Source organism: Brachyhypopomus gauderio, chromosome 1 (assembly GCF_052324685.1).
Source record: "Brachyhypopomus gauderio isolate BG-103 chromosome 1, BGAUD_0.2, whole genome shotgun sequence".
NCBI classification, from domain to species: domain Eukaryota; kingdom Metazoa; phylum Chordata; class Actinopteri; order Gymnotiformes; family Hypopomidae; genus Brachyhypopomus; species Brachyhypopomus gauderio.
The window spans coordinates 54,522,930-54,533,930 of NC_135211.1; the positions used below are offsets into that span (position 1 = coordinate 54,522,930).

At 42.1% G+C, this 11,001-nt stretch overlaps 1 long non-coding RNA gene across 2 annotated transcripts; it reads right to left on the reverse strand.

Annotated features, from left to right (window-relative positions):
• Nucleotides 1-558: 558 nt before the first annotated feature.
• Nucleotides 559-10,772, reverse strand: LOC143525872 (uncharacterized). 2 transcript variants are annotated; one of them, XR_013133751.1, is made up of 4 exons: nucleotides 9,869-10,772; nucleotides 7,818-7,986; nucleotides 7,584-7,742; nucleotides 559-1,501 (listed from the first exon to the last, which is right to left on the reverse strand). It is a non-coding gene; the product is annotated as an uncharacterized LOC143525872 (long non-coding RNA). The 2 variants fall into 2 exon arrangements; XR_013133749.1 differs by lacking the exon at nucleotides 559-1,501 and having other exon boundaries at nucleotides 4,604-7,742.
• Between the last annotated feature and the right edge of the window lie 229 nt (nucleotides 10,773-11,001).

The following is an 11,001-nucleotide window of genomic DNA, read 5'->3' on the forward strand; positions in this document are numbered from 1 at the left end:
AATGAACCCCATGACCGAAATTTTGCCACAACATGGATGTCACTGTTCAGCAAGAAAATGAGGCCCCCGATTGGAATACTGTTCAAGGAAACGCCACTTCAAATGCCTTAAGAGATGCATTGTTTTTGTATATTTCAAATCTGTAGAGAGTACATGTTTCAGATTGGTTCAAATTATGAGATTCCATGAGTAGTGTCTACAAGTTTCAGATGAAATCAGGTTATAAAATTTCACCTAATGTGTCAAAGTTGTTTACAATGTTGTTTTTCTGAGAACATGAACTTTGTGTTTTTGACAGTTGCTAGTAATAAATAGTTTTTTTTCCAAAGACAGTGTGAACTTTTAACTGGATCAATAACAGACAAAACATCAACTAATGTGTGTGTGTGTGTGTGTGTATATATATATATATATATATATATATATATATATATATATATATATATATATATATATATATAATCTACTATTTTTATTCAAAATAGAATACTGAAGTATAGAATAGAATATAAAATAGAATACTTCCAACAGTGAAGTTAGTGCTTTGTGGAACAAAACCTGAAGTGGTAAAAAAAAAGAAGAAAATACTCACGTATGTAGTGAAATATGTAGGCCACAACTGTAAATGTGTAAATGCCCTCTTTGGAAAATTATGCTATGTAATATAAAACAGGATTACTTTTGCAATGGTAGGAGTATGAACACAGTAAACATTCTTTGTAACATTCAAAACATGAAAAAAGGATTTACAATGTAATATACTTGAAAGACTCAAAATTGTAAACAAAATCATCTTTGGAGGACACAAAATCAAATCTACAAATGATGTAAACTGCCCATAGAAAAAAAGTCACCACTTGGATTTAACTAAGGGCATAGGTAAGAGGTAAGTTTGTAACTGCAAAAATAGGTAGAACAGTCAGAATGCATAAACAAGATACGCACTGTAACAAGTAATATAAAATGAAAAATAATTCAATAATGCGATCAGAGAGTAAAGACTGAACCTTATAGGTTGTGATAGACCTGTGAAGAAGACTGAGGCTGATTAAGGTAGGCTGGTGGTGTCTCCTCGGTGTGGTAAGAATAGGGCTGAGGAGAGGGATGATGTGAATGGGAGGGGGCGTGCTGTGGGAAACGAGGCACCATGGTTTCAAACAGTCTGGTCATCATTTGCTGGAACATCCTGTTTACTTCATGGTGCTCCTCCCTCTGTAGCTGTTGACGACGCTCTTCCATTTCTATTTGTGCCTTCAGCCAGTTATCGAGCATCTCCTTCTCTTTCTGGTGACGCAGCTGCTCCCTGAGCATGAATTCCCTGTGCTGCTTCTTTTGCATGTCCAAAAATGAGACCATGATGTCACCCACAACTGTTTTCCTCTTCCTCTTCCTGTTTTACTCTGTTCGGAGGGTGTTCTATGAAGTGTACTACTATTAGAGGCCTCAGCTTGGGTGTCATCATCAGAGTGTGACAGAGTGTGATCTGAAGATGGAGAAGTAGCTATCAAAATAAAAGTAAATAAACATTAGAAACATTAATGCTTAACATGGAAAAAAAGTTCAACATACTGAAACAATGACAGCTTAATAAGCAATGACTTGCTTATTACTGTTCCTGAGTGTTTACTGCAAAAAAAAAAATCCAGCTGTTGCATTTGATTCTGATTATGCTTGCTCATGCTCAGATTCAAATGCACCACACGCTATGCTAGTCAATAACAGGGTTTTATTTTTAGCAAATTTATTTACTCAAACATAAAACAGTTTTTAAAAATAGGTTTTATAATGTAAGTTTTAAATATACCTTATATTATGATGGTAAGCCTAATTTGTACAGCCTTTTTCAGCATAAATCAGATATGAATTGTTGCGATGCCAATGTTTTGCACAGTAAACCACGTTCAGTACACCTCTTAACCATTTTTCATGTTGTTCACATATTTTTGTTAAAGCAAGAGCTAACAGGCTAATGTTACTCACTGCTAAGTGGGCTTCCCAGCCCAGTATCAGTCGTAAAGCTGTCAGATGGTTCAGGTGGTTCAGATTGTGTTCCCGACTCCAAAACATTAGGTTTGCTGCTTGGGTTAAGCCCGATTATTTTGTCGACAGTATCGTACGACGGGAGTTTATCCTTTTCGTCTGATGAGCTGCCAGACTTACGGAGCGCATCCCGGACCTTCAGATACTCAAAGTTTTTTCAGCTTGTCACGACACTGTTCTATGGTCCTTTTGTATCCACGAGCTTGAAGAAAGTCAGATATTTTACCAAAAATCTCAGCGTTCTTGTGTGTTGTATCCAGTAGTTGCTGTATATTTTCGTTCGCCCAAATTTCCAGTAAACACTGAACTTCTGCCACACACAACAATCACTTTGCCGCCATGACTGTTTAACGTGAGCGTCGCATCACTGACGTCATGATTGAGCTCCGGCAAAATGAACCAATCACACGAGGCACCAAGCGGGCCCGGGCACAGATAGTGCTCACACTAGAAGCGAACCGAGCCCGAGTCCACGCGAAGCGGGCCCGGGCACGGTTCGGAGCGATCACACTATTCAAACGAACCGTGCTTCGGCAGGAAACCGTGCCCGGGCCTGGATCACAGACTCTAGTGTGAGTACGCCCTAAAGCACAATCTCACTCACCTTTTGTCTCCTAGCTACTAGACACGGTAACGGTGCCTTAAGCTGGGCGTACACTGTGCGATTTTTGGCCCATTTTCAGCCGATTTTTCACTCGTGCGACTATTTTTGCGATCGGGCCGAGTTTCGGCTCAATCGCGTGTCGTGCATCGTATAGTTTACACAGGTAAACGAGGAGCGATTCACACCTCACGACCAACTCCCGATCAGAAATCGCAGCGTCGCAAGAATATCAAACATGTTTGAAATTCAAATCGCTCCTCGTGAGATCGCATGAGAGCGTCGGGTCGTATAGTGTGAGTATATGAATCGTGAGCTGTGAACTTTTAAACCCTGCGATTTAGTCGTACAGTTTGAGCTGGAGCTGAGTACACGATTTAAAATATCGTACAGTGTACGCCCAGCTTAAGATGAACTCAAGATTCTGGGTAGATGAAAGCTCCGCCCCTACTAAACAACAATAACGTCAGGGCTAGCCTGCGACGCTACAATAAATAAAGCTTTAAATATACTTAAAATATTCACATATTGATGTACAGAAAAAAAGACTTCAGCAGCTAAACTACGTAACTAAGATGTTAACACGGCAAAGCCTTTCCAAAAAACACACTTGAATCTAAAGTACATTCAAATGATTATATCCACACTGTTAATACTTTAATGGTGACCATCCGTATTTCTGAACGTAAATTGCTAATCCCAGTCAGCATAAGTTACTTTGCTAATACTTCTGCCAGGCAGGTCAATAACCCGAACTGGAAATAAACTAACATTGCCTCAGTTAAGCTAACCAGTTGATTCGTTAACATGGCAGGCTCATCTCACATTTAAACACAGTAGCGAACCGTGACCTTTAAACCTGGGCCCGCTACCCCCCCCCCTCCCCCCCGAAATTTTTTTTTTCCTTTCTTAATAAACTAAATAAAGAAAAACTGAGACGACAGTACAGCTTTAAAAACGCAATAAACAATAATATCTGTACTAGATAACATCTTAAGCAAAATAAGTTTCCAAACAAAATAAGGTTCACAGCTCCGTGGTTCTCGGAAGCGGAATATGTAAACAACGCGCACGAGGACGTCAAAGGGATGAATCGAAACTAGCTAGCGATGGTGCTAACGACAGCTAGCGTCGCCACAGCGGGCGGAAATTATCATACAGTTAAGCCCGCCCACTAAGAGAGAAGATATGATTGGTCAATTTTGCTGTCATTTGAAACTGGTATTGCGCTGAATTATAACTGCCAGGCCCTCTGTAAACGAACAGCGGGCATCACAGTCCTGATAGGGGGAGACACAGGCTCACAGGCTTCCACTCAACCCCTCACCTTCCAACACAGATTGAATAGACACGGGTGAATATTTTATTTGCTTATATTTTTGTAATTGTTTAGATGTCGAATGTCAAACTGTAAGTAGATAAAATAAAATTGGATAATTATATATATAATGCTTTAAGAATATTTTAGGCCCTCTGAGAGGGCGTAGAGGGCCCTGACGGTTCCCCACTGTTTAAACATAACGTTTATTTAAAAAGTGAAACATGTACGTTAAACGGTACGTAAAATCTCTGCTGCACTCCGTGTGAAAAACGTTTGACTTGCTGATGTCACTGCGCATGCGTGGATCTTGCAAGTGACCTTTTGCTGTTTTCAGTTTTGTTTCTCACAAAAAGACAAAAAAAAAGACATATTGTCAGCGACAAAAGCGCAATGCTGACAGATTAGAGCTTAGTCTATTATACTCTATCTATCTGCTCTTATGAATTATTCATAACACAGACTATGTCCATGTAGATGATTTTTAAATCAGGTAATTAAAATCTTTTGAGCAAATGACACCGAGGTTTCAGAGCATGCGTCACTCTTCGTGAAGTGGAGTGATTTGAAACGCTGTGTTGGAGCTTGTATCAAAACACCAGTGTCACGCTTGTCATTGAACAAACCACTTGAATAATAATAATAATAATAATAATAATAATCTTTATTTGTATAGCACCTTTCATACATACATGTAACTCAAAGTGCTTTACAGTATAAATAAAAGAAACATTAAAAGGAGATAAGACAAAGACAAAAAGAAAATGTTAAAAGAAATTAAAGATAAAAATATTAAAATAACATAAAAAGTAAAAAGTGAAGTAAGATAATAAAAAGTAAAGTAAATAAGATAAAACTATTAATTATCAGAATTATCAGAATGACCTTCTGAACTTTAATTGCTGTCATAGGATAGAAACAGTGCCATTGCTTCAGTGATGCTTTTTAGAGGTTGCTGTAGCTTCAGTTGTCCACCAGATGTCACCGTCACTGAAGCCTTGAAGCTTCTAATCACAATTGTTAGGAAAGACTCGGAGCTTCATGAGGCTTCACTTGCCCATCACTATTGTCAGCTTTTACACTGACATTAGTAAACTATCTAACTAACTAATGCTGCCAAAACCCAGGTGTCTACAAGAAGTGTGAGAACTCGACAGGAAAGTCTAGTCAGGCTGTTTACTCACTTTATCTGGCTTTATCTAGTTTTATCTGGTTTATTCTGCCTGTATGTCACTTTAGCCAGCTACATTTGAATGTTACAGTGAAGTAACAACTCGCTAGCTTTGCCATCACTAGCAAGCCACCATAAGAAAGGATCAGGTACACATCTGCAAGAGCCAAATTATGAAACTTGGTTGGTGATATTTTGTGTTTACTATGATAATCTAATGATGATGATTTAAATATAGAAGTATTTCCTGGAGCTTTTAATTTGGAAGGTGTAAGTTATATTCAGCCAGGCAATCCTATTGGTCAAGAATGCTGCTGTTGTGCATGTCTAATAAGTTCAGTGATAGTGTTCTGCTAAGATAGACATGTGCACAGCTTAGAAGTATTTAGTTTTTTACGGTCTTGCCTAGTCTGTAGCAACCGTGAAATGTATTAGTTCTAGACATTATGAAATGAAATGTGCCACATTTGTCAATTGTGATTTTTCACCACAATTTAAATTTGTCCTCCACATTTACCCATCTGTGCAGTTAGAACACACACACACACACACACACACACACGATTACTAGGGGGCTGGCTGTGGTGCACATGTGCCCAGAGCGGTGGGCAGCCCTAGCCCGGCACCCGGGGAGCAGTTGGGGTTAGGTGCCTTGCTCAAGGGCACCTCAGTCATGGGTATAAGGTCAGATTTAGAGGGCCGTCCAATAATATACAAATTCTCATAATTTGAGACAGCATACACACACACAGACACACATACATACATACAGTACATATATATACACTGCTCAAAAAAATAAAGGGAACACTTAAACAACACAATATAACTCCAAGTCAACCACACTTCTGTGAAACCAACCTGATCAGTTAGGAAGCAACACTGATTGTGAATCAATTTCACCTGCTGTTGTGCAAATGGAATAGACAACAGGTAGAAATGAGAGGCAATTAGCAAGACCCCCCCCCCCCCCCCTATAAAGGAGTGGTTCTGCAGGTGGGGACCACAGACCATTTCTCAGTACCTATGCTTTCTGGCTCATGTTTTGGTCACTTTTGAATGTTGGTGGTCCTTTCACACTCGTGGTAGCATGAGACGGACTCTACAACCCACACAAGTGGCTCAGGTAGTGCAGCTCATCCAGGATGGCACATCAATGCGAGCTGTGGCAAGAAGTTTTGCTGTGTCTGTCAGTGTAGTGTCCAGAGGCTGGAGGCGCTACCAGGAGACAGGCCAGTACACCAGGAGACGTGGAGGAGGCCGTAGGAGGGCAACAACCCAGCAGCAGGACCGCTACCTCCGCCTTTGTGCAAGAAGGAACAGGAGGAGCACTGCCAGAGCCCTGCAAAATGACCTCCAGCAGGCCACAAATGTGCATGTGTCTGCACAAACGGTTAGAAACCGACTCCATGAGGATGGTATGAGGGGCCGACGTCCACAAATGGGGGTTGTGCTCACAGCCCAACACCGTGCAGGACACTTGACATTTGCCAGAGAACACCAGGATTGGCAAATTCACCACTGGCGCCTTGTGCTCTTCACAGATGAAAGCAGGTTCACACTGAGCACATGTGACAGACGTGACAGAGTCTGGAGACGCCGTGGAGAGCGATCTGCTGCCTGCAACATCCTTCAGGATGACCGGTTTGGCAGTGGGTCAGTAATGGTGTGGGGTGGCATTTCTTTGGAGGGCCGCACAGCCCTCCATGTGCTCACCAGAGGTAGCCTGACTGCCATTAGGTACCGAGATGAGATCCTCAGACCCCTTGTGAGACCATATGCTGGTGCGGTTGGCCCTGGGTTCCTCCTAATGCAGGACAATGCTAGACCTCATGTGGCTGGAGTGTGTCAGCAGTTCCTGCAAGATGAAGGCATTGAAGCTATGGACTGGCCCGCCCGTTCCCCAGACCTGAATCTGATTGAGCACATCTGGGACATCATGTCTCGCTCCATCCACCAACGTCACGTTGCACCACAGACTGTCCAGGAGTTGGCGGATGCTTTAGTCCAGGTCTGGGAGGAGATCCCTCAGGAGACCATCCGCCACCTCATCAGGAGCATGCCCAGGCGTTGTAGGGAGGTCATACAGGCACGTGGAGGCCACACACAATACTGAGCCTTATTTTTGACTTGTTTTAAGAACATTACATCAAAGTTGGATCAGCCTGTAGTGTGTTTTTCCACTTTAATTTTGTGTGTGGCTCCAAATCCAGGCCGCCATTGGTTAATAAATTTGATTTCCATTGATGATTTTTGTGTGATTTTGTTGTCAGCACATTCAACTTTGTACAGAACAAAGTATTCAATGAGAATATTTCATTCATTCAGATCTAGGATGTGTTATTTGAGTGTTCCCTTTATTTTTTTGAGCAGTGTATATATAAATATATAAAATGTTTTATGCACAACATTTTTAAGTAGCAAAGATGGTATAATTATGAAATTTAAAATACCTGTAGTTTGACGCATCAAGTGTTTCATGGTCCTTCACGAGATTTATGAAGATCCTTCTTAGCTGGATCATTGTAAGTATCTCTTGGTTTACAATTATTCTATGGCGGACGACTTTTTCACAGAAGATCTTGTAGCTGGCATCATAAGTTGACAAATTTCTGCGAAAATAAATAAACAGTGTGACTAAGGGCAGATAATTATTAGTTGATGCAATATGAAATATAGCAACTTACTGTTCTTCTTTTGGGGTCCCAGTCACTTCAGTGGACTTTGACAAGAATCTGGTGTACTGTCTGTAACAGGACTTGTGGTATCACACCTCCAGGGACACACAGTCTTTGTCCTGAATATGAACAAGTATGCTAGTGTCTTCCTTCATCGTGGCAGCTTTCAGCAATTGGCCTTTATAAAATAAAAGAAAGAAGATATTTCATTTCCACAACAGGGACAAACAGTGGCAAATTGTGCTCTTTAGAGAGAGAGAGAGAGAGAGAGAGACAGACAGAGAGAGGCAGACATACATACTAGAGGTGTATTCAACTGTATTCAAGGAATTTCATAGTCGAATCTGATTCGTCAGATTTTCCCTTTAGTCGACTAATAGTCGAATCGGGTTTTTTTTAATCTAGAGCACCTCAAACGGGATAAATGGACCTAAATGTTCAGGACAAACAGTCAAATGAGCAGAGTCCAGAAGGGCAGATGTATTGTAAGGTAGTTGTGCGACAGAAGAGACTCATTCCTCATCTGTCCCCCTCCCTCTTCCGACTCCACTGGGAGGAGTTGAAGAGTCTAATGGCTCTCGGGACAAATGATTTCCTGAGTCTGTCTGTAGAGCTGCTCTGTGACAGGAACCTGCCACTGAACTTGCTCCTCTGGTACATAATGATGGTGTACATGATGGAGAGCAATTTGCGCAGTGTTCTCCTCTCTGCCACCGTAACCACAGAGTCCAGCTCCACACCAACCACAGACCCTGCACGCCTGACCAGCTTGTCCAGTCGCCTCTCGTCCCTCTTCTTGATACTTCCTCCCCAGCACACCACAGCGTAGAAGAGACAGCTGGACACTACAGTCTGATAGAACATCTGCAGGAGCTTCCTACAGATGTTGAAGGACCCCAGCCTCCTCAGAAAGTAGAGCCGGCTCTGCCCCTTTCTGAATCAATAGAATGAATTTGCCATATTTTGTCAATTGTGAATTTTACACCCCAATCGAAATTTGTCCTCCGCTTTTAACCCATCTGTGCAGTCAGAACACACACACACACGCACACTAGTGAATGCGTCTTTAATTGATCAATCATCTCCCCTTTGGACACACAGGTCTTCCCATGGGTCAGTTTAACATAGTAAAGAAACATGAATATAGTCAAACACGGCGGTCCAGAGGACAGCGCCACACACCATCCTGAAAAGCACAGCCTGCTTTCTTCCAGACGGCCTCTCCTCCTGTGTGTGTGTGTGCTGTACACACACTAGTGATTACTGGGGGGCTGTGGATCACACGTGCCCAGAGCAGTGGGCAGCCCTAGCCCAGCGCCCGGGGAGCAGTTGGGGTTAGGTGCCTTGCTCAAGGGCACCTCAGTCATGGCCTCAGGTCTGGGAATTGAACCCACAACCCTCCGGTCACAAGACCCGTTCCCTAACCACCAGGCCATGACAGAAATATATATTCCTGTACAGGAAGTCCGTGTTGGTTGACCAGTCCAGCCTATCATCCAGCTGTAGTCCGAGATACCTGTACCGTCTCCACATCAACCCCCTCAATAGAGACAGGCTGCATGAGTGGTCTGGTCCTGCGGAAGTCCACCACCATCTCCTTGGTTTTGGAGGTGTTAAGCAACAGGTTGTTCCTGTTGAACCATGCTGCAAAGTCACCCACAAGATGTCTGTACTCCTCCTCTTGCCCTCCTCGTACACAGGCCACAATGGCAGTATCGTCCGAAAACTTCTGCATGTGGCACATCTCAGAGTTGTACAGGAAGTCTGAGGTGTAGAGTGTGAAGAGGAATGGAGAGAGTACAGTCCCCTGTGGAGCTCCTGTGCTGCTGACCACAGTCTCTGATACAGTCAGAGTCCTTCAGCCTGACGTACTGAGGTCTACCAATAATCAATAATATGGTACCTTTCAGATATCTCTCTTTTATACATGCACACACACACATACACACGCCTTCATATATATATTCTTTTGCTTAATTTGTATAAATTATTTACTTAGCCTTTCACATGTTATTAATGCAATGAATACATTTTTTATAACTTTGTATTTTTTTACTTACCTGCTGAAAACGTTTGTGCCTGTGACAGATGGTCCTTCTGGCATTTGTCTCCAAGTTAGATACTTGTCCTTTTTCTTGCATATTATGCATAATGCAGGAAGCACAGGACCAACACAAGGACAAGCCCGTCCTGGACCCAAGTGTCTTTGTTGGGGAAGATGTAGAAGGACCAGGGGATGGAGAGACTCGCATCTGTCCGTATCCTGAGATTCAGAAGAATGGGTGACTCGCTTCTCGGTCACATCCAAGCGCTTTTTGTGTATAAAACGGTGGTAGCTAGTGGGGTGATACCAGCATCTTCGGGAATATTCTCAAACTCCATTTCTATACAATGTTTATATGTTTCTGCTGTCCTCTGTCTCTCACCCTTTAAACCAAGCCACCGTTTGACGCTATTCCTGAATGTGTCCCACCGCGTTCATGAAAATGCATTTGCCTCTTCTTTCTTTAAAGATGCAAGATGCATATAACATTGTTCTGCACCCTTTTTAAGCACCTTTGAAGACAGTGTTGTCGTAAATTCTTCATCTCCACTACTCTGTGTTGACAAAACGGGCGCAGACATGTTGGATTTCAGCTCCAAAATGCAGCCACCTGATTGGTCTAGAGGGAAGTAAGTCCGCGAATCCGTATCACTCATGAAGAAAAGACTACTACGCGAGGAAGGAACTATAGCCGATTTAAAACACGAATAAAAAAACTGCAGGATTATACATGGAGAACTTTTACTATTGCGCTCTGCACCAATAGATCATTTTATTAAAGAAAGAATTATTTAGTGCCCCATATATGGGAACGGGATTAAACGAAAAACGTCTTCACCTTATGGCCTACGATGTATTATTTCATTATTCAGTATTCTCTAATGTCATGATTTCAGGTAAGGTGAATTTCTCTGTACGTAACCAAGTTTATTTTCTAATCTGTATCTTCAGACAGTACGACACGCACTTTTGCAGACGTAACCTGTCTTCGTGAACTATCTTCGAATTGCATTGGTTTAAAAAGCAAGCAACTCTTTATAACAAATATCTGTATGTAGCTGTGTTTTATTTGGACATTTTAAAGTAATTTAACATTTTCCTTTCCTCAGTACTATATTCAACCCACTGCTTAATGGCAGGACTGGGGTA